The 22,572-nt window shown below is 43.7% G+C and overlaps 1 pseudogene across 1 annotated transcript; it reads right to left on the bottom strand.

Annotated features, from left to right (window-relative positions):
• Nucleotides 1–4,003: 4,003 nt before the first annotated feature.
• LOC111538471 lies at nucleotides 4,004–4,922 on the bottom strand (annotated as a pseudogene). The gene has a single exon (XR_002730366.2). The product of XR_002730366.2 is annotated as a 60S ribosomal protein L6 pseudogene (transcript).
• Nucleotides 4,923–22,572: the final 17,650 nt, after the last annotated feature.

Genomic DNA, 22,572 nt, shown 5'->3' with positions numbered 1-22,572 from the left:
GGACCCAGGCCCATGTGTGCAGTGGCTCCCTCTCCTGGCTAGAAAGAAGTTGATGTGTCTCCTGCAAGAGGGGTCACGTATCAAGTTAGGACATAGGATTTCATGAAAAAGGTTCCCCCAGTGCACGGTGCTTTTTCATTTACAGTAAGGTTTCAGTAACACTACTGTGCTCTGAGAGATGACTTTTATTACTTCTTCGTTTCTTGCTTACAGTCACATAACTTGCCAGTGATTATGTTGGAGATCAAATCCAGGCAAACTAATTTTTTTTCTTTATTTTTGAGACAGGGTCTCACTTTGTTGTCCAGGCTGGAGGAGTGGTGTGATCACAACTCACTGCAGCCTCAACTTCCTAGCCCAAGCAATCCTCCCACCTCAGCCTCCAGTGTAGCTGGGATTGCAGGCATGTATCTCTATGCCCTGCTAATTTAAAATTTTTTTTTTTTTTGTCGAAACGGGGTCTCCTTATGTTGCCCAGGCTGGCTTCAACTCCTGGGCTCAAGTGATCCTCCTGACTTGGCCTCCCGAAATGTTGGGATTACAGGTGTGAGCCATTGCACCCTGCCCAGGCATTCTGATTCTTAATTCAGTGATGTTTCCAAAAACTCTTGTTTCTCCTCAGATGTTGGTGTGAGGTCGGGGTTAAAGGCACAAAGAGGTTGGGTGCAATAAGAAGCCAGGGTTCAGGGTCCACTTAGGTGATAATGGGCACACTTTTCATGAGTTTGGTCATTTCTTCCTCTCTGAACTCTCAGACACTTCCCAATACTAGCTGGAAAGTAAAAACCTAGGCTACTCTCAGGTACCTGTGTAGGAGACATGAAAGCAGAATTTTGCCATATTGTGCTAAAAAACATAAAACAAAAATAAATAGGAAATCTGATCGCACTAGTATCTGAAGTACCCAGCACTCTACCTGGCATAGTGTAGGTGCTCAAAAAAGGTCCCCTTTTCTTTTCCCAGAGGAGGTGCATACTGCTTATTAAGAAATCATATTTTGGTCATAAATAGTAATGTGCTGGTAAATGGCTCTCTAGAAAAAAAGAGCCCTGATTCGTAGCCTTTGCTGAATTCAGTGTGTAAACACCCTCACCAGGTTGCTTTCAAAGTCATGTGAAATTGCAGAACACAGAGCTGAAAAGAGAAGCACAGTTGGCTTTTGCAGCCCAGCACACCGTGGGCCCCCATCCTGGATTGTGAACCTTACAAGACATAAACTGTTTCTGAGCCAGAGAGCCAGGCACTGCACCTTCCTGCTGTGATGCTATAGCCCGTGTGCTTAGATGGTAATTCTTAGCTCAGAGAACAGTGGGAAGGAGAATGCAGTGGCAGTAACCCCGAATCAGGCAGGCAGAGAGGGCCAGAGAGGGGACAGCTCTCAAAGGTGCTGAGGGCCTGGAGCTCATTCCCCATCTGGGAACTAGCATTTGTGATTATGCCTTTTGGTTTATTTTGAAAACACACAATCAAAAGTGAACCTCAAACTATCAAAACTAAGAAAACCTACTGAGTGTCTTGCAGAAGCTTCTACACATTGACAGTGGCAGGGTGTGTTAAACTTCAGCCGAGACAGAGCAACAAGGATTAGATTTACCTTCCTCCCAAAAGCAACTAACAGACCACACAGACCCAATGTAGAAAATGATGTTTTTGACATTGGATACCAGGGAGTGAAGCGATCTCGGAGGGCTCAGGAGGGAAACAGACGGAGTCCTGTGATGCCCCAGCTTTCCACCTTGAGAGAGGGCAGGGAGGGGTCCTGCGGGAGCTGGTAGACTCCCTGACTTTGGGAGATGGAGTGTAGATTACAGAGAGGCCAAGGCGGTTAGAGTTTGAGGAAAGATTACCAGAAATGAGAGCTGCATAGAGAGAAAACTCCAGAGATATGAAGAGGGTCCCCCTGAAGAATTTGGCTGAGTCCTTGAAAGCATACACAGGCTTCCTGGCAAAAACAGCTTCAACTCTGGCAAAGCAGTTTAGATCCCCGCACATACCCCTAGGAAAGGGCTTGAATCCAGAGGGCTAAACAGCCATAGTCTGCAGGCCCATCTTCTATAGCATCCCACAAGATAAAACCCATTGGCTTGGAACTCCAGCCAGCCACTGGGAGCAACATTATGCCTCTCTGAGATGGAGCTCCCAGAAAGAGGGGCAGGCCGCCATCTTTCGTGTTTCACAGCCATAGCCATTGTTGCCTTCAGTGCAGCTACCCTATGGAAAAGTGGTCAGACTGCCTTTTTTTTATGCGGGTCCCTGAACCCATTTTTTCTCACTGGGAAGGACATCCTGACTGGGGTCACCAGTCACCTTCGCCACCTTTGTTTTCCAGCTGAAAGTAGTTCCAAGTCTCCCTAGGACAAAACTCCCAGTGGGAGGGGAGTGACAAGCTGTCACCTTTGCTGTTTCATGGCCTTAGCTGTTGTTGCCTTTGGGCTCTAGGAAGTCTGAGGTGCCTAGGGACTAGAGCAATCCCCTGGCACAGCACAGCAGCTCTACAGAGAAGAAGCCAGGCTGCTTTTTCACGTGGGTACTGGATCATGTTTCTCTTCACTGGGTGGAATCTTCTGACTGAGGTCTACAACCACCCTGCCAGTGTGCTTGGGCCAGCAACACGTCCATACTTTCCTGGATGGAGCTCCCAGAGGGAGGGGCAGGCTGCCATCTTTGCTAGTTTGTAGGCTTCACTGTTGATACCTTTAGGTGCTGGAAAATCCAAGGTGACTGGAAATTGGAGTGGACCTTCAGCATACTGCAGCAGCCCTGTGGAAAAGTGGCCAGACTGTTTGCTACATGGGTCCCTGATCCCATATCTCCTCTGGATGGGTTCTCTGGGCCTGGGTCTCCAGCCACCCAACATCAGGACTAATGAGTTGGTAGCAATTTTGCAACTCCCTGGGACAGAGCTCCCAGTGGGAGGGCAGGTTGCCATCTTTGCTGTCTTGCAGCCCTCATCCTTGCTGTGTCCAGGTTCTGGAGAGTCCATGGGGACAAGGGGCTGGTCCAGACCCCAAGCACAGAGCACCCACCTAATGGTAAAGTGGCCAGACTGTTCTGCATACAGGTCCTGGTCCTCACTTCTCCTCACTGGAAAGGGCCACCAAACCTGGGACTCCAGCACAACCACCCTGCCACTTTCTGATCACTTCAATCACAGACAGCCCAGCAGTTAAAGGAACACTCACATGCAGAGATGAGAAAGAACTAACACAAGAACTCTAGCACTCAAATGGCCAGAGTGTCTTATGTCTTCCAAATGATCACACTAGTACTCCAAGAAGGGTTCTTAACCAGGCTGTGTTGGCTGAAATGGCAGAAATAAAGTTCAGAATATGGATAGGAATGAAGATCATTGAGATATTCAAGAGAATGGCAAACCCAATTCAAGGAAACTAAGAATCATAATAAAATGACACAGGAGCTGAAAGACGAAATAGCCAGTATAAAAAAGAACCTAACTGCTCTATGAGAGCTGAAAAACACACTACAAGAATTTCACAATGCAATCACAAGTATTAACAGTAAAATAGATCATGCTGAGGAAAGAATCTCAGAACCTGAAGACTAGCTGTCTGAAATAAGTCAGTCAGACAAAAAATAATGAAAAAGGAATGAAAAGGATCAAACAAAACCTTCAAGAAATGTGGGGTTATGAAAAGGACAAATCTATGAAACTCCAGCATCCGTGAAAGGGACAGGGAGAAAGCAAACAACTTGGAAAACATATTTTAGAATATTGTCCATGAAAACTTCCCCAACGTTGTTAGGAAGACTGACAGTCAAATTCAGGAAATAACAGAGAACCCCTACAAGATTCTATACAAGATTATCCCCATAATCATCAGATTTTCCAAGGTTAAAATGAAACAAAAAATATTAAGGCAGCTAGAGAGAAAAGGCAGGTCAGTCACAAAAGGAACTCCATCCACCAGGCTAACAGCGGACCTCTCAGCAGAAATCCTAAAAGCCAGAAGATATTAGGAGCCTGTATTCAACATTATTATTATTTTTTTTGTAGTTAGCTATTTAATGAGGTTCTTAAGACATTTAGAACACCAATTTGTGAGGATAAATTCCATTCGTCAGGGCAAAAACAGATCGCAGGTAGCCCTGGAGCTGAGGAACAGCTTTGATTTTTGGTAGAATTTGTGAGTCCACAGCTTTCTGATCAATCTTGCGCTGCTCTGTAATCTCGTATTTCTCTTTCTCTGTGTCGAAGATCTCACCTTCCTGGTGTCTGGGCTTCCGCAGCTTCTTCTTCTTGAAGTAAGCATCAGTAAGATGTTTTGGGATTTTGACATTGCTGATATCGATTTTGGTTGAGGTGGCAATGACAAATTTCTGGTGCGTTCTTCGTAGAGGAACTCGATTGAGGACCAGAGGTCCAGTCACAAGTAACAAGCCACTAGCCAGCTGCTTCAAGAAAACCACCCTCTTGCCCCTGTGGCGTCCAGTGAGGATGATCAGAATGGTCCCGGGGGTAATGCTGGCTCGCAGTTTTCTCACGTGCTGACTGAAGGGTTTTTTGCCATGGCTCAACAGCTTTCGAGGCACATCTTCAGTAGGATAATATCTAGGCATTTTGCGAAGTTTAACCACCTGGGTACCGCCGTTCTTGTCACCACCAACTGGTTTTGTAAGAGTTGCAAGAACCTTCTCCTTCTTTTTCTTTTCAATCTTGGATTTAGCGGCTGAGTACTTCCTCTTGTACATGGCTTTTCTGGAATACATGGCAGATCGGGAATACCAGCCAATTCCTCTGACAAGGACAGGGTTGCGGCTGCAATGGGGCTTCCCCTTCTTGGGCTTCTTAGCCTTGAGGTTACCCTTTTTCACCTTACCACCAGCATGAGCCTTCTTGGCTTCGGGTTTCTTCTCTTTAGTATCTGGCTTCTCAACTTTTTCACCCGCCATCTTGCAAGATGGGAAAGAGAACTGTCAACATTATTAAAGAAAAAATCTTCAACCAGGAATTTTACATCAAGCGAAGAATTTCATATCCTGCTTCCTCAGCAAAGGAGAAATAAAATCCTTTGCAGATAAGCAAATGCTGAGGGACTTTGTTACCACCAGATCTACCTTACGAGAGATCTTGAAAGGAGCACCAAATATGGAAAGAAAAGACCATTACCAGTCAATACAAAAACACACTTAAGTACACAGACCAATAACACTATAAAGCAACCACACAAACCAGCTGGCATAATAACCATCCAGCAACACCTAGATAGGATCAAATCCACACATATCAATACTAACCTTGAAAGTAAATAGGCTAAATGACTCATTTAAAGGGCACAGAGTTGTAAGCAGGATTAAAAAGCAAGACCTAATGGTATGCTGTCTTCAAGAGATCCATCTCACATGCAATGCCACCCATAGACTCAAAATCAAAAGATGGAGGAAAATCTACCAAGCCAAAGAAAATCAGAAAAAAAATCAAGGGTTGCAATCCTAATTTCAGACAAAACAGACTTTGAATCAACAAAGATAAGAAAAGACAAGAGCATTACATAATGGTAAAGGGTTCAATTCAACAAGAAGACCTAACTATCCTAAATATATATGCACCCAACACAGGAGTACCCAGATTCATAAAGCAAATTCTTAGAGACCCACAAAGAGACTTAGACTCCCACACAATAGTAAAGGGAGACTTCACCGCTCAACTGGCAGTATTAGACATATCATCAAGGCAGAAAATTAACAAAGGTAGGCAGGGTGTGGTGGCTTATGCCTGTAATCCCAGCACTTTGGGAGGCCGAGGCAGGCAGATCACAAGGTCAGGAGATCGGGATAATCCTATCTAACATGGTGAAACCTCGTCTTTACTAAAAATACAAAAAAAAAAAAAAAAAAAAATTAGCCAGGCATGGTGGTGGGCACCTGTAGTCCCAGATACTCAGGAGGCTGAGGCAGGAGAATAGCATGAACCTGAGAGGCAGAGCTTGCCGTGAGCTGAGATCACACCACTGCACTCCAGTCTGGATGACAGAGCAAGACTCCATCTGAAAAATAAACAAAAAAAATTAACAAAGATATTCAGGACCTGAACTCAAAATTCAACCAAATGGATCTAATCGACCTCTGTAGAACTCTCCATGTCACTCAAAACCATGCAATTACATGGAAATTAAACAACCTGCTCCTGAATGACTTTTGGGTAAATAATGACATTAAGGCAGAAATCAATAAGTTGTTTGAAACTCATAAGAATGCAACATACTAGAATTTCTGGCACATGGCTAAGGCAGTGTTAAGAGGGAAATTTTTAGCACTAAATGCCCACATCAAAACCTTAGAAATATCTCACATGAACAACCTAACATTGCAACTAAGAGAACTAGAGAAGCAAGAGTGAATCAACCCCAAAGATAGCAGAAGACAAGAAATAACCAAAATCAGAGCTGAACTGGAGGAGATTGAAATATAAAAAACCACTCAAAAGATCAATGAATCTAGTAGTTGCTTTTTGAAAAAAATAGTAAGATAGATAGGCTGCTAGCTAGACTAACAAATGAGAAAAGAGAGAAGATCTAAATAAACACAATTAGAAATGACAAAGGGAATGTTAGCACTGACTTGACAGAGATACAAACAACCATCATAGACCACTAAGAACACCTCTATGCACACAAACTAGAAAACCTAGAAGACATGGATAAATTCCTAGACACAGACACCCTTCCAAGACTGACCCAGGAAGAAACTGATTCCCCAAACAGACCAATAATGAACTCCAAAATTGAATCAGTAATAAATAGCCTACCTACCAATCCATCAAGGACCAGATGGATTCATAGGCGAATTCTACCAGATACACAAAGAAAAGCTGGTATCATTTCTACTAAAACTGTTCCAAAACACTGCAGAGAACAAATTCCTCCCCAACTTATTCTATGAGGCCAGCATCATCCTGATACCAAAACCTGACAGAGACCCAACAAAAAAAGAAAACTTCAGGTCAATATCTGTAATGAACATTGATGCAAAAATCCTCAATGAAAGACTTGCAAACCAAATCCAGTAGCACATCAAAAAGCCAATTCACATGATCAAGTAAGATTTATCCTTGTGCTACAAGGTTGGTTCAACATATGCAAATCAATAAATGTGCTTCATCACACGAACAGAACTAAAGACAAAAACCATGTGATTATCTCAATAGATACAGAAAAGGCTTTTGATAAAATTCAACATCCCTTCGTGATAAAAACTCTCAATATGCTAGGTACTGAAGGAACATACCTCAAAATAATAAGAACAATTTATGACAAACCCACACTCAACATCATACTGAATGGGCAAAAGCTGAAAGTATTCCCCTTGAAAACTGGCACAAGACAAGGATGCCTTCTCATCATTCATATTCAACATAGTATTGGAAGTCCTGGCCAGAGAAATCAGGCAAAGGAGAGAAATAAAGGCATCCGAACAGAAAGAGAGGGAGTCAAACTATCCCTGTGTGTAGACGACATGATTCTATATCTAGAAAACCTCATAGTCTTGGCTCAAAACTCCTTCAGCTGATAAACGACTTCAGCAAAGTTTCAGGATACAAAATCATGTACAAAAATCACTAATATTCCTATATACCAACAACAGCCAAGCCGAGGTCCAAATCAGGAATGAAATCCCATTCACCATTGCCACCAAAAGAACAAAAAGTCTGGGAATACAGCTAATCAGGGAGGTGAAAGATCTCTACAATGAGAATTACAAAACACTGCTCCAAGAAATCAGAGATGACACAAACCAATGGACAAACATTTCATGCTTATGGATAGAAAGAATTAATATCATTAAAATGGCCACATTGCCCAAAGCCATTTACAGATCCAATGCTAATCCTATCAAACTATTAATGACATTCTTCACAGAACTAGAAAAAACTATTTAAAAATACATATGGAACAACAACAACAAAAAAAAACCTGAATAGCAAATGCAGTTCTAAGCTAAACAAAAACAAAAAAACAAGAAAGCTGGAGGTATCATGTTACCCAATTTCAAACTATACTCTATACTACAGGGCTACAGTAACCAAAACGCCATGGTACTTGTACAAGAACAGACATAGACGAGTGGAACAGAATAGAGACCCCAGAAATAAGACTGCACATCTCTAACCATCTGATCCTTGACCAAGCTGACAAAAACAAGCAATGAGGAAAGGACTTCCTATTCAATACACAGTGCTAGGAGAGCTGGCTAGCCAGAAGATTGAAACTGGACCCCTTCTTTACACCATATACAAAAATCAACTCAAGATGGATTAAAGACTTAAATGTAAAACCCAAAACTACAAAAATTCTGGAAGACAACCTAGACAATACCATTCTCAACACAGGAACTGGCAAAGGTTTCATAATGAAGATTCCAAAAGCAATTGCAACAAAAACAAAAGTTGATAAATGGGATCTAATTAAACTTAAAAGCTTCTGCAGATGAAAAGAAACTATCAACAGAGTAAACAGACAACCTACAGAATGGAAGAAAATATTTGCAAACTATGCATTGGACAAAGGTCTAATTTCCAACATCTATAAGAAACTTCAACAAATTTAGAAGAAAAAAGCAACCCCATTAAAAAGTGTGAAAAGAACATGAACAAACAGTTTTCAAAGAAGACATACATGTGGCCAACATATGGAAAAAAGCTCAATATCACTGATCATTAGAGAAATGCAAATTAAAACCACAATGAGATGCCATCTCACACCAATCAGAATGGCTATTACTAAAAAGTTAAAAAAAAATGGACGCTGGTGAAGTTGTGGAGAAACAAATGCTTATACACTGTTGGTGGAAGTGTAAATTAGTTCAACCATTGAAGAAAGCAATGTGGCAATTCCTCAAAGAGCTAAAAACAGAACTACCATTCAACCCTGCAATGCCATTACTGGGTATATACCCAAAGGAATATAAATCGTTCTACCATAAAGACACAGGCACTCGAATGTTGATGACAGCACTATTCAAATAGCCAGGATGTGGAATCAACCTAAATGCCCCTCAATGGCATATTGGATAAAGAAAATGTGGTGCATATACACCATGTACTATGCCATAAAAAACAATGAGATCATGTCCTTTGCAGGAGCATGGATGGATCTGGAGGTCATTATCCTTAGCAAACTAACAGGAATAGAAAACCAAATACCACATGTTCTAACTTATAAGTGGGAGCTAAATCATGAGAACACATGGACACATAGACAGGAATAACAGACACTGGGGCCGCCTTGAGGGTGGAGGGTGGGAGGAAGGAGAAGATCAGGAAAAATAACTATTGGGTACTAGGCTTAGTATCAGGGTGGCAAAAATAATCTGTACAACAGACCCTCATGGCACAAGTTTACCTAAAAAACAAACCTGCATATATACCCCTAAACCTAAAATAAAAGTTAGAAAAATAAAAATAAAAATGCTTGGACCTATCCCAGGTCCACTCAATCTGGGTTTCTCAGGGAAGAGCCAAGTGTCTCTATTTAAATTTAAAAATTTTTAAAGTTTGTACATAATTTAAAAGTTACAGAAAAGATGCAATAATCATGCAAAAAATTCATGAATAACCTTACCTAAATGACCAAAATGTTAACATTTTACTACTTTTGTGTGTGTGCACTATTTCTCTCTTCATATATTTATTATATGTGCACATATATAATATATATGCATATTATATGTATATATTTATGTTTGCGTGTAAGCTTTTTCCTGAGCCATTTTGGAGAAAGTTGCAGATATGATGCCTCTTTACTCTTAAATACCCTTGTTTCATAAAACTAAGGAATTATCTTATAATGCACAGTGTGATTATTAAAATCAGGAAATTAACATCAATGCAATATTATTATTTAATTTTAAAACCTTATTAGATTTTGCCAGTGGTCCAACAATGCCTTTATCAGAAAAGTAAATTCAAAATCGTGGACTCCATTGCCCTGTCTTGTTAGCCTCTGTTAATCTGGAATGATTCCTGAGACTTTGCTTAAATTTCATGACACCGGCACTTTTGAAGAGTACAGGTCACCGATTTTGCAAAATGTCCTTCAGTTTGGGTTTGCGTGATGATTCCTTGTGATTGGATTCAAACCGTGCACTATGAGCAGTTGTAAAACAGAGGTGAACGTGTGTCCTTCTCTGGGCCTCCAATCAGGAGACTCCTGCTGTTGATCCATTGTATCACTGGCAATGGTATCTCTTATCATTTGGTTAAGGTGGTCCCTGCCAGATTTCTCCACCATAAAACTATTTTGTGAGTTGCTTTGTAATTAATAAGTATCTTGAAGAAAGATGTTGAGATAATATAAGTCTCCTGGAATCCTGATGACAGGCACCCACTGGCTTTGGCATTCCTTGAAGGAAAGTCTCCAATTTTATTAAGGTCTTCAGGGGATTCTGGCAGCCCCAGCCTGGCTGGTCTGAGCAGCAGTTCTGAGAACCTTAGCACTCCCTGCACAGTGAACTCCCTGAGGCTTTGATCAGTCCCTCTGGGCAGATTGAGGAGCTTTGGTCTGTCCCTCTGGGCAGCCCCAGCATTTGGCCCACTGTCTGGTTCACAGCAAGGTCCAATGAATAAGTGGAAAAAGAGAGTCAGAGGCAACTCTGTGTTCCCTCTGGAGTTGTGTGTCAATATTGGTAAAATGAGGGTGATGACTAGTTACGACTTTGACATTTCATGATTGTATAAGTTTCCACGTCCTCCACTGAGGTGGTTACTTCCATTACACAATGCTTTCTTCCACATGGTAGACTGGGGTTCTTTCTGTCATTGAAAAAAAAAAAAAAAATGAAAAAAAACCAAGATGTATTCCACAGCTCAACACAAGCCATAGAATGTGAAGGTTGGAATGAGTTCATTCAGATTCTTCATTCAGCAGATATTTATTGCTTGCCTTCAGTGCACCAGGTGCTGCCACAGAGGTTGGGAATCCACTGGTCACAGAGGATATGGTCCTGCCCCATGGAGAGTGCAGCCCAGCAAGGCTAAGAACTGCCCCTTTTCTCTATTCTAGTCTAGGAGTTGCTGATGAGCGAGGATAGATGCCCAGAAACAATACCGCACCACTAATCCTGATGCAGATACGGCCCAGGCACCTCTCAGGAGGTGAGCAAAGCTGTACATTGTCTAAAAAGGAGCTCTCAGGAAGAAAGGCATGTAATTCAGAGTTGCTTGTGAAACTTCTCATTAGCATTATTCATCTAAACTTAGTATTTTGTTGTGGAAAACACTTTTTGCATTGTTTTTAAAGTAATGAATCTGATCACAGTCCAGTTTTATTTCTCAAACCAGCCTGTAAGGCAAGAGCCAAGATAAATGCTTGATACTTTCTAACTCATAAGTCAAGTCAAGTCACTTATGTACAGATAAACTTTCCACAATAAAATTAGTGAGGTCATGATAGTGAGTTAATTACCACAGTCCTGGTGTGTACATTATAATTTAGACAAGTAAACTAATGTCCCGCAATAAACATCTTATGACAAATACAGTTTCTTAAAACAAACAAAATAGTGAGGAAATGCATTTTTTCCATCACAAACATGCAAAGCAAATGTAACCTAAAGATTAAGGATCACATTCCCGAACAGAGTAATAAGTCTTTTAGAATTTAAAAACGAATCTCCCAGGAGAACTTCTTGCAAACAAATTAGCCTCCTTTTAATTTGACAAGATAGAGAATAAGAATTTGTCAGAATGGTTAGTGTTTATGTACTTAAGTGTCCTTGAGATGTTTGACTTCTTAATGTTCTCCACTTTCTTTTGTAACCTTGTAACAAGATGTGTAAACCATGAACTCTGGGCTTTGTATTCTCAAGGTACTTGTGTTAAGGTTTCCTCATTCTCTCAAAGTGTGTTGAAACTGTGGCCTCTGCCATCAATTATACTCCTAATCAAAGCTGAATATAAGAATACAGCACTTTGCAGTGAGCTGTGATTACACCACCGCACTCCAGCCTGAGAGATGGAGGGAAATCCTGTCTAAAAAAATGGAAGAAAAGAAAAGAATAGAGTACTTACTGTTTTCTGTTTCTACATATCATATTTATTGATGTGCAGATATTCTACTTCTTAAGTCTTTAGTATTCTGTTGTTTACCAGATCCGACCTATCAAACTACTTACTGTATTTCACACAAAGCTAATAGTGACTTAATGTGAGCCACCTCTTTCAGGGGTCCTTGCTTTTTTCTACTTCTGCCTCTTTACATAATTTCTTTGCCTTCTGGGTCTGAGTAAATCTGTCGCATTCTTCAAGGATGTTTCTCTTTGTAGGCTTCCTCAGCCTCTCCAGGTAGAAATAACCTTTCCAAGCATTATACTTGCACAATGACAACATTCTGTGCTAACATTTGGTCTCTCCAGCTAGAATATTTGTTCCATGATGGTGAATGTCCCGTCTTCTTCATTTTTATGTCTACGGTCCATAGTCCAATTCACAGCATGTAGGAAGTGTTTGATAAAAGTTAGTTGAATAAATAAAACAGTCAGTGAATGAGGAAAAGAGATTCCAGGGGAAAATACTTGTCAGAGTCAGTGGTGATGGCCAATGATCAGGCACTAATGTGTGCTGGGAGGATACTTTGTGTGTGTATGGTGAGAGTTAATGGGGATGGAAGGTGCCCGACCCTTCTGTCAGAGGCGTTCAAACCAGAGCAACTCCATCTTGAATAGGAGCTGGATAAAATAAGGCTTAGATGTGCTGGGCTGCATTCCCAGATGGTTAAGGCATTCTAAGTTGCAGGAGGAGATAGGAGGTAAGCACGAGATACAGATCATAAAGACCTTGCTGATAAAACGGTTGTCCTAAAGAAGCCAGCTAACACCTACCAAAACCAAGATGGTGATGAAAGTGACCTCTGGTCATCTTCACTGCTGAATTCCCATCAGTACTATGACAGTTTACAAATGCCATGGCAACATCAGGAAGTTACCTTATATGATCTAAAAAGGGGAGGCATGAATAATCCACCCTTGTTTAGCATATCATCAATGACACTTAGAATATGTGAGAACCATCAGCGCAGATCACTTTTGTGTTCTCGGATGATTGTCTGGATTTAATCAGTTAATTAATTAATTTTTAGGGAAAAAATTATCCAGCTGCCCTAAAACCTACCCTGTCTAGTTAAGAGAATAATACCCTGCTTGCTGCATTGCCTGCATTTAGAGTTTCACGGTTCTCCCCCGCACGCTATTTAGTCTCCCCAGCATGGTTTCCTGTGCAGTTTTTATCATCTGATCCTCAGGACATCATAGTGAGGTCGACAGGGAGGTGAGAAAATGGGCTCAGGAAGGTCAACCTTTCCCCACAAGCCCCCTTTTTCGAATCTTTGAAGCTTAAGCAATGTGGGCTTTTCTGTCCCAGGTTTCTTGCCTTTTCTGAGATGTCAGTGTAGGGGTGGCAATTTGCATTCACAGTGGGTTGAGCAGTCACTACAGGGGACTCCCAGCCCCCAGTAGGTCAGGAGCCCTAAGTGTTGGACCCACCCAGGAAGACAGATTCATCTTCAAAGAGCCGCCCTCTTATAGAGGTGCCTCGGGAGCCACCAGGACGAGCCTTCCTCTGCAGGGTGAGCTGCCCTGTTGTGGGGAGGGACTTTGGCTGCCTGAGGTTGAGTGGGCAGTCTCAGTTAGTAGCAGAACCCTGATGAGTTCTGAACCCCGGGGAAAAATCTCTTTCTAAACTCCCTTTTTTCTTCATCCCAACGCCTACTTGAGGGTGGCCCTAAGTAAAATATCCGTTTTTGGCTGAGTGTCCTCAAAACTTTTGGACCGTAATGGCTCCCTTAGTCCCACCTACCTCTCACACGAAGTTCTAACAACTCCTAATCACTCATCCTTCGAAATGTCGCAGTACAAAGAATGTCATAATAAAATGACCCACTCTTATTTCTCCATACTTTGGAATTTGTAGAGACAAGTCTCCACTCATGGAGGCACTGAAAGGGAAGAGGCCTCCTTTGTTCCACTTGATTAGTGCTGAGAATTCCAGGACCAAGTGCTCATTGGAAATGATGATGTCCTTGCATTGTGACTCCCGGTCCTAGGATACGAGGATTGGCCCCTAGCTCTCCTCAACTCAAAAGCGAGGGCACTTAGCTTCTCAGTCTGTTTGGGAAGAAGTTCTGGTATTAAGTCAACTGATGGAAGAGGACAGAGCTTGGATTGGTTGCTGCAAGGAGTGTCCAAAATACTGAACACAGGCAAGTGGATTTCTGCCTCAAATGAGCAGCTTCTTAAACCAAGGAGCTCTGTCCTCTGCTCCCAGATCCCCAAGCATGTGTGGTATGATGTTGCAGGCCACCTAAGGGGCAGAAGTTCCTTTTTTCAGAGGCATCTGGAAGGGGTACGAGAGAGCACCCCACTCCCTGACTAGCCTGGCAGTCAGATGGGAATGTGCTGATGTGCCTCTCTTTAAGAACATTTGAAATGCAAACATTTTCCAAACGTATCCTTTTCCATCTTGTTTGTTTAGGAAAGTAGTTGTGATAGTTAAATTGTACGTATCAACTTGGCTAGACTGTGGTGCTCAGTTGTTTGGTCAAACCCCAGTCCATAGTCTAGGTATTGCAGTAAAGGCATTTCTGTAGATGTGATTAACATGTATAACAAGTTGACTTTAGGCAAAGGAAATGACCCTCCACCATGCAGGTGGGCCTCTTTTGAAGGGCATAAGAGCAAAAACTGAGATTTCCAGGGGAGAAGGAATTTTGCCTCAAGACTGAAACATAGGAATTCTGCCTGTGTTTCCAGCCTGCCAGACTATCCCAGAAACTTCAGACTCAAGTTTGTGACACCAGTTCTTACCTGAGTTTCCAGCTGCTGGCTGGCCTTAAGGTTTCAGGCTTGCCAGCTGCAGCAATCACGGGGGCCAATTTCCTAAAATGAATCTCTTAACATAAATGTCTTATTGGTTCTGTTTCTCCAGAGAACCCAGACTGACACAGGGGCTGCGGCAGACACATACCTTCAGCAATGTCTAAAGGGAGGGCTGCTCCGGGGACAGTGGACCAAAGGAAACACCCTTGTTGGCTATCAAGTCTGAATGGGGCTGTTCTGCTTCACCAGGTTCTATGACAGACAATGAACTCAAATCCCAGGCTGGAGGCAAAGGGTGGTAACTACAGCGGCAAATATGTCTGGCAGTATATAAATGTGTTAAGCAGATTACCTCACATCATTAAAAAAATAGACTTTATATTTTAAAGCAATTTTAGATTTACAGGAAAACTGATGGGAAAGTACGGAGCTCCCATATACCAAGCCCCCTGCCCCCATTTTTCTTTGAGATTAACAGCCTGCATGAGTGTGCTGCATTTGTTACAAGTGAAGAGTCAAGCTTGAAAATTACTTTTAACAAAAGCCCAACTGTATGTGAGGATTTATTCCCGGTGTTGTATGGTTCTAGGGGTTTCGACAATGGCGTTAATACAGGGTCGTGCAGAATACTTTTCCTGGCCTAAAACTCCCTGGTGCTCCACCTGTTCATTTCTCTCTGCTATTTATTTAATTTTCAAAACAATATTATGAGGTGAAATTTTAAAAATTCTTTAATTTATAAAATAGATACAATAATTGTATTTATTTATGAAGTACATAGTAATGTTTTGAAACATGCAATATATAGTGATGAACTAGAATAATTAGCATATCCATCACCTCAAACATTTAGCATTTCTTTGGGTTGGGAATAGTCAAAGTCATCTTTTCTAGCTATTTGAAAATATATAATAGGCTGGGCATGGTGGCTTATGCCTGTAATCCCAGCACTTTGGGAGGCCAAGGTGGGCTGATCACTTGAGGCCAGGAGTTTAAGATCAACCTGGCCAACATGGTGAAACCCCATCTCTACTAAAAATACAAAAAAAAAAAAAAAATTAGCCAAGTGTGGTGACACATGTCTGTAATCCCAGCTACTCTGGAGGCTGAGGTGGGAGAATCACTTGAACCTGGGAAGCAGAGGTTTCAGTGAGCTGAGATTGTGCCACTGCACTCCAGCCTGGGCAACAGAGCAAGACTCTGTCTCAGGTATATACATACATATATATACACACACATACATATATATATAACAAATTATTGTTAACTATAGTCAGTCTACAGTGCTATGGAATACTAGAACTTATTCTTCATAGCTAGCTGCAATTTTGTGTCATTTAACCAATCTCTCCCTAGTCCTGCCTCCCTGCTACCCTTCCCAGCCTCTAGTGTCTGTTTACAGGTGAATAGATAAAGAAAATGCAGTGTGCATACATAGTGGAATACTATTTAGCCACAAAAAGAATGAGATCCTGTCATTCACAGCAACATGGATGAACCTGGAGACATTATTTTAAGTGAAATGAGTCAGGCATAGGAAGATAAATACCGCATCTTCTCACTTACATGTGGAGGCTAAAAAAGTTGATCTCATAGAAGCAGAGAGTAGAACAGTTACCAGAGGTGGAACTTTATAGGCGTTGTTGCAACCAAGACTCGGACTCCCCATGTTCCCCTCCAGAGACAGAACAATAATCTCATCGGCCTCACATGCTGCTGGGAGGGCCCAGGGAGTCAGTGCCCAGAAAGGTCTTAACACGACGCTGTTACACTGCATGCATACAGGGTCTGGTGAAAACTCTTAAGTTATCAGACTGGTTTGCTTACATGGTGGGAATAAGATTTTCCCTCTTAGGAGGCTGATTGGTTTTACCTCTTGGCTCAGGAGAAGAGGAGCTGTAGCTCTGGAAGAAGTTGAAGATTTGGATTCACCTTTTTTTTTTTTTTTTTTTTTTTTTGAGACAGAGTCTCACTCTGTCGCCCAGGCTGGAGTGCAGTGGCACAATCTCTGCTCACTGCAAGCTCTGCCTCCTGGGTTCATGTCATTCTCTTGCGTCAGCCTCCCAAGTAGCTGGGACCACAGGCACCTGCCACCACGCCCGGCTAATTTTTTGTATTTTTTAGTGGAGACGGGGTTTCACCGTGTTAGCCAGGATGGTCTCGATCTCCTGACCTTGTGATCCACCCGCCTTAGCCTCCCAAAGTCCTGGGATTACAGGCGTGAGCCACCGCACACGGCCCTGGATTCGCCTTTTAATAACGACAAGAAGGGGGCAGGAAGATGGCTCCAAGGAAGGGCAGCACCCAGCAGTCCCTTCCTCCACTTTAAGCTCCACAGACTTCTAACTGCTGAGGTGGAAAGGAGGCATGGCTGTGATTGGCAGTGCCACAGTGCCCAGTCCTGGATGGTAAAGGCAGGGGGCGGTAGCAGGGAGCGAGAGGCAGGGCTGGGCCAGGTGGAGTGGGTGATCCTCCACTCTGAGGGCTGGCTGCAGGCCAGGGCAAACATGCCAGACTACAGCCTTTCCCGGCTCCTGGCACATGGTCCCCATTCTCGAAGGCTCCCTGCTGCCCTTACTGAAAATGAGCCCTCACTCTACTTGTGGATGGCTGCTTAGGGCCCCGACATGCTGGAGAGCTGTTTTCTTTCTCTGGGGAGCAGAAGGCTGACTCCTCAGAGGCCTCTAGGTCCCTATTCCAACCTGAAAGAAACCTCAGGGTGGTGCAGAGTCCCCCACAGCAAACCTGACCTCAAGGGTTACACCTTCTTGGCCATCAGTTCTAGACCACACCCAGCCTGGGCCACCCTCTTCCCCTTCACCAGGGCTGACTCCCAGCCCCATGCCCTAGAGCCTTCTGAGGAGGCCTCTTATGTGTGAGGCTGTGTGAACAGGAGCCACCAGAGTGGCTGGGAGCTCGGTGAGGGCAGGGGCATGTCTTCCCTGTCCTCACAATTTACACAGCAGAGTGCAGAGGCTCCTGAGGACAAAGATGCAGGAGCTTTTAAAAGCCACCTAAGGAGCTTCTAAAATGATCCGTGCCTTCTGCTTCACCTCCCCTCCAATTGAAGGCGAGGATTCCAGAGATGAGGGCAGGATGGCTGGGCGTCTGTATTATGAAACAGTCCCCCAGGCCCAGGGCTGGGCCCACTGCTGTGGGCGGCAGCTCAGCAGAGCTGTGCTGCTGTCCATGACATGGGAGACCCTCCCTAGGGGTGGCACAGGGAGATTGTCTTGGGGAGAGGACAGGCACCCTCATATTTGAACTGGGACCTTCCCTTCTCCTTTCTGTCCTTGCCTCATGCAGTGGAGGGCAGGGACCCAGCCTGGAGTGTTTGGGGATGAGGTCATGGTCAAGGAGAGCTCTGGGCGCTGGGCTTGGGCCACCTGGCCAGACTCGGGTGGGTGGGGCAGGAGCTGGAGTTGGTGTAGTTGTTCCAGGAGAGTCTGTTTTTCTAAAGGAAAAAGAATCATGCTAACGAGCCTGGCGACCTCCTGAACGTCTCTAACAGGCCCCGTTCTGACTGAGAACTCTGGCTGTGGGCCCTCTGCTCCAGCCTGGGGCCAAGGAGGTCCCAGAAGAGAGGCCTCTATGCTGCTCAGCCTGCCTCATCAACCCAGGCAGGACTCAGGGGCTGCCTTGGTGGTGCTTCCCGAAGCAGATCCTATGCCCCCGTCATCCTGCACCTTCACCCATCCCATCCCAAGGCTTCTGCCACCTGCGTCACGGCACTGGGAGGTGGGTGCCCTTTGTTACAGGATGAAAGCTTCAAAGTCTCCACTCATTTGTTCACCTCACTGCTCATTCACAGAGCTCTGAGCTGGCGGGCGTAGCGCACACCCAGGCTCTGACACAGTGGGAAAAAAGCTTGGTGTTAAGTTTTGGCTGCGACACTGTCTTCCAGCGAATAATTTGGGCTACGAATTCTCTGTCAGGAACATGACTTCCATCTGTCTGAGGGGTCTTTGCCCTGACACTCTCAGATGTGGTGCCCTGGTGTCCTATTCCCATTGCTAAAAGCTGGACCCTGCAGCTTCCAGCCAATGGCACCTGCATAAACCATTGTGTGTGGGTTCCACGTGGGGGCTTTCAGCCTGGGCTGTTTTGCTCAGGAGGCAATGTCTGCATAGGTCTGGAGTCCAACAAGGGAAGCTCACTGAGGACCCAGGAAAATTCCTGGGCAAAAACTCCTCTTAGGGAAAGAGAGATGAGGGGAAACAGCCTGGGTTGGTGACATCAGGCCCTGTGGGGGCCTGGGCTGTACTGACCACAGCCTGGTGTGTATCACTCAGTGTCCATGCAGACCTGCCCTCAGCCCACACCCATCCATTCCACGGTGGGCACCAGGAGCCTTGGCAGGGCATCAGGCTGGCGGCCGGGGAGCGTGGCACCTTGGTGGACATGGTGGCAGCAGCAGTGCCTGCAGCTGACATGAGTTGCCTCTTTTGCTGGGGAGAGGAGTAGAGAAAAGAAAAACGGTGGGTGTGGTGCTAACACTGAGACTCCTGTGGTCTGGAGGGATGTGAGGTGCTGCCTAGAGCAAGCAAGCATGCAGCCGGAGAAGGACACTGCTCACACTGCAGCCACCCTGCCCAGCGTGGTGTGAAAGTACAGGCACCTACAGGACAGCCCTTAGACACATGGGGCACTTCCCAGGGCTGCTCCCAGGAGTGCAGGAACCGCTCACCACCACAGCCCCAGCTTACCCTTCGACTTTGCTGCTTACCAGGAGCTGGGCATCCGGCTGTTTTGAGTAGGTTCAGCACAGCCTTTGCATGTTTGGGAGGAAACCTGGTCTCACCGAAATGCACAATAGGTGCACGCCCTGTGGTAGGACTTGAAGAGTTTCCGGACAGTTCAGCTTGGCAATTGTCCTCCATGTGGGTTTGACAGTGTCTGGAACTCTGCCAGGAGGAATGCCCTGTTTGCACAGCCCTCTTCTAACGCCAAGAAGGGGATACTCCTGGATCACAGCTTTCCATAAATAGTTAGGTATCGTTCACACAGTGGTGTGTGATCTCCTGGAAGAGGGTTTAAAGGCTATTGCTCCTGGGGGCTGCCTTCCACTGCAGCTTAGGGAGGATGTCTCACACCTTCTTATGCCTTCATTTTTAGTACAGTGACCTTGGCTTTGTAGATGCTTACATTTTTTTTGTTCGTTTTTTAAAAGAGCTACCTGGGTTAGGTGTGTGTAGAAGCTTAGTTAACATTGTCTGAGCTGATACTTACCATATGCTAATATATAATATGGCTTCTAATGCTATTAAAATGCTGACTTCTGAGACCAGATTTGCTCCTTTCAGCAGAAACTTTCTTGTTCATGGCTGGCCTCTACATTTTCAGCCCCAGGGCTGAATTAACACATTTTGTTGAATGAGTGTAACCCACAGGTATAAGTAAGTAACATATGAAATCTCAAAGGTCCAACAAGGCAATTACTTAGCAAGTGGATGGTGATTTTTGTTGTTGTTGTTGTTTTTGTGTTTTGTGTTTGTTTGTTTTGTTTTGTCTTGTTTTGAGACGGAGTCTCTCTCTGTTGCCCAGGCTGGAGTGGCATGATCTGGGTTCACTGCAACATCTGCCTTCCAGGTTCAAGCAATTCTCCTGCTTCAGCCTCCCGAGTAGCGGGGACTATGGGCATGCACCACCACGTCCAGCTAATTTTATTTTTGTATTTTTAGTAGAGACAAGGTTTTGCCATGTTGGCCAGGCTGATCTCAAACTCTTGACCTCGGGTGATCTGTCAGACTCAGCCTTTCAAGGTGCTGGGATTACAGGCACGAGCCACTGCGCCTGGCCTAGGTAGATGGGTTTTAATCCCAGATGTAGGAAAGACAGGACGCAACCTGGGGAAAACAAGGGTGAGGATTAGGGACTTCATCTGGCCTCAGCATGAAGCACTTGGCTTTTCCTATCCAAACCCAGGAAGAGCTAAACCATCCGTCCGTAGCTCTAGAGGCCTTAGTGAGCATCTGGCATTCTGTTGAGTATGTTTGACTTGGAGAGGGTTCCACCTCCAGCAATTCTTGCAACTGATAAATTTTTATAGCAGAAAGTACTTGAGTAAAAGGAAGTTGATGAAGACTGTGTGTGTACTCGAGGCCGAGAGATTTTTGTGTGTTTCAGGACTGAAAGGTGAGAATTTGTAGATAAAGAAATTGAGCTCTCTCTGAAGTTGGGATGGGTGGTTTGATGTCAGGAAGTGAGCAGGCCAGCCTGGACCTGATCCAGGACAGACAGAATCAGGATGTGGAGTTTGGTAGAAGAGCCTAAACTTGAGCAAGACCAGGCCAGAGGTGGCAGTGTCCAAATCACATTATGGATGTATCTGTATGCTTTGTGTAATTTTTGGTATGCAACTGTGTTTCATGTGTTTTTTTAATCCCTTGGCCTGTGTCCACTACACATTAATTAGAGGCTAACACATACTTTGTCTTCTAGTGGCTATCACTAGATTCGGTTTCTAGCTTACAAAGTAACTTCCTCCAGTCCTTAGGTCTCAACTTTCTCTTCTTTTTGGTTGGGATTTGGGGATTGACACTGACAAATCTTTCATAATTTTGTGGGAGTTTTATGGGCTTCTTGAAGTCTTAAGCACTTTGAGAAAACATGCAACGATTGCTCTGTCTCCCCCAGTCCAATTTTTAAATTTACCCCACCCCCAATTGTTGTTCATCTTCCTAGTATTCTGGGACTGTATGAAGAGCAGATGTGAACCCACTTTCAGATGGAGAAAGCAAGACACAGAGCCGTTCAGACAATCACAGAGCTAATAATGTGTTTGAAAGAGTTTTGTCTTTTAAAATCTACATAAATATGAACTATTGCTTCTGTTGGAAGAATTTAGAAGTTGCTGTGTTCTTGATTGGTCTGCAGAGAAGTGGGAAGCAGGGAGCACAGATGTATCTGGTTGCTTTGTGAGCTGATCTTCTAGAGCATGTGTATATATGTTTTATCTCTAAGGCTTCATCCTTTCTTACCAGAAATTCTTTCAACAAGTAGTGTGTATCACGTAGGAGATATCAATAATCATTCCTTTGGTTGTACCACTCCTAAGTAAAAGTTTGATGTAGGTGGTATTTTGAGATCTGGTAATTTATGGGTTTTTGTTCAATTGAGAGAAGACATTCAGACTTTCAGGTCTGCATTGTCAGCACATAATGTGGTCCTACTCTGAGATGATTCTCAAATTTTAGACAAAGTCAGAAGGTCATTCTCTAAAAGTCACTAAGAAAAGTCAACATAATGAATGAACTTAGACATCTGCAGAAGGTTCCTACCTAAAAAAGTGATTTGTTAACATATTACCAACAGAGACTTGGAAAAATGTAAGTTTGCTCGTTTTAACAAGACATGGCTTCAGGAAGACAGGTTGAGAATGTTGACCTAAAAGAAGATGATAACACAGGTGATGGTTTTGTAACTTGCCTGTCAGGAAATGATGTTATTAGTGGTGATTTATTTAAAAAGGAGTAAAAGAGTATGGACATTTGTGTTTATTTAATAGCATATGAAGTAGAGATGGAAGCCTCATGATTTTTCATTGTTGCTTTGGTTTTGTTTTTACTTTTTTATTTTGAAATACTTTTCAGATTTACAGAAAAGTTGCAAGCACAGTACAAAGAATTTCCATATACCCTTTACTTAGATCCTCCAAATGTTAACATTTTGCTACATTTGTTTTCTTTCTTTCTCTGTCCCCGTGTGTGTGTGTGTGTGTGTGTGTGTGTGTGTGTGTGTGTGTGT

Source organism: Piliocolobus tephrosceles, chromosome 5, assembly GCF_002776525.5.
Source record: "Piliocolobus tephrosceles isolate RC106 chromosome 5, ASM277652v3, whole genome shotgun sequence".
Taxonomy (NCBI): Eukaryota; Metazoa; Chordata; class Mammalia; order Primates; family Cercopithecidae; genus Piliocolobus; species Piliocolobus tephrosceles.
This window is presented reverse-complemented; position numbering and strand designations above follow the sequence as displayed.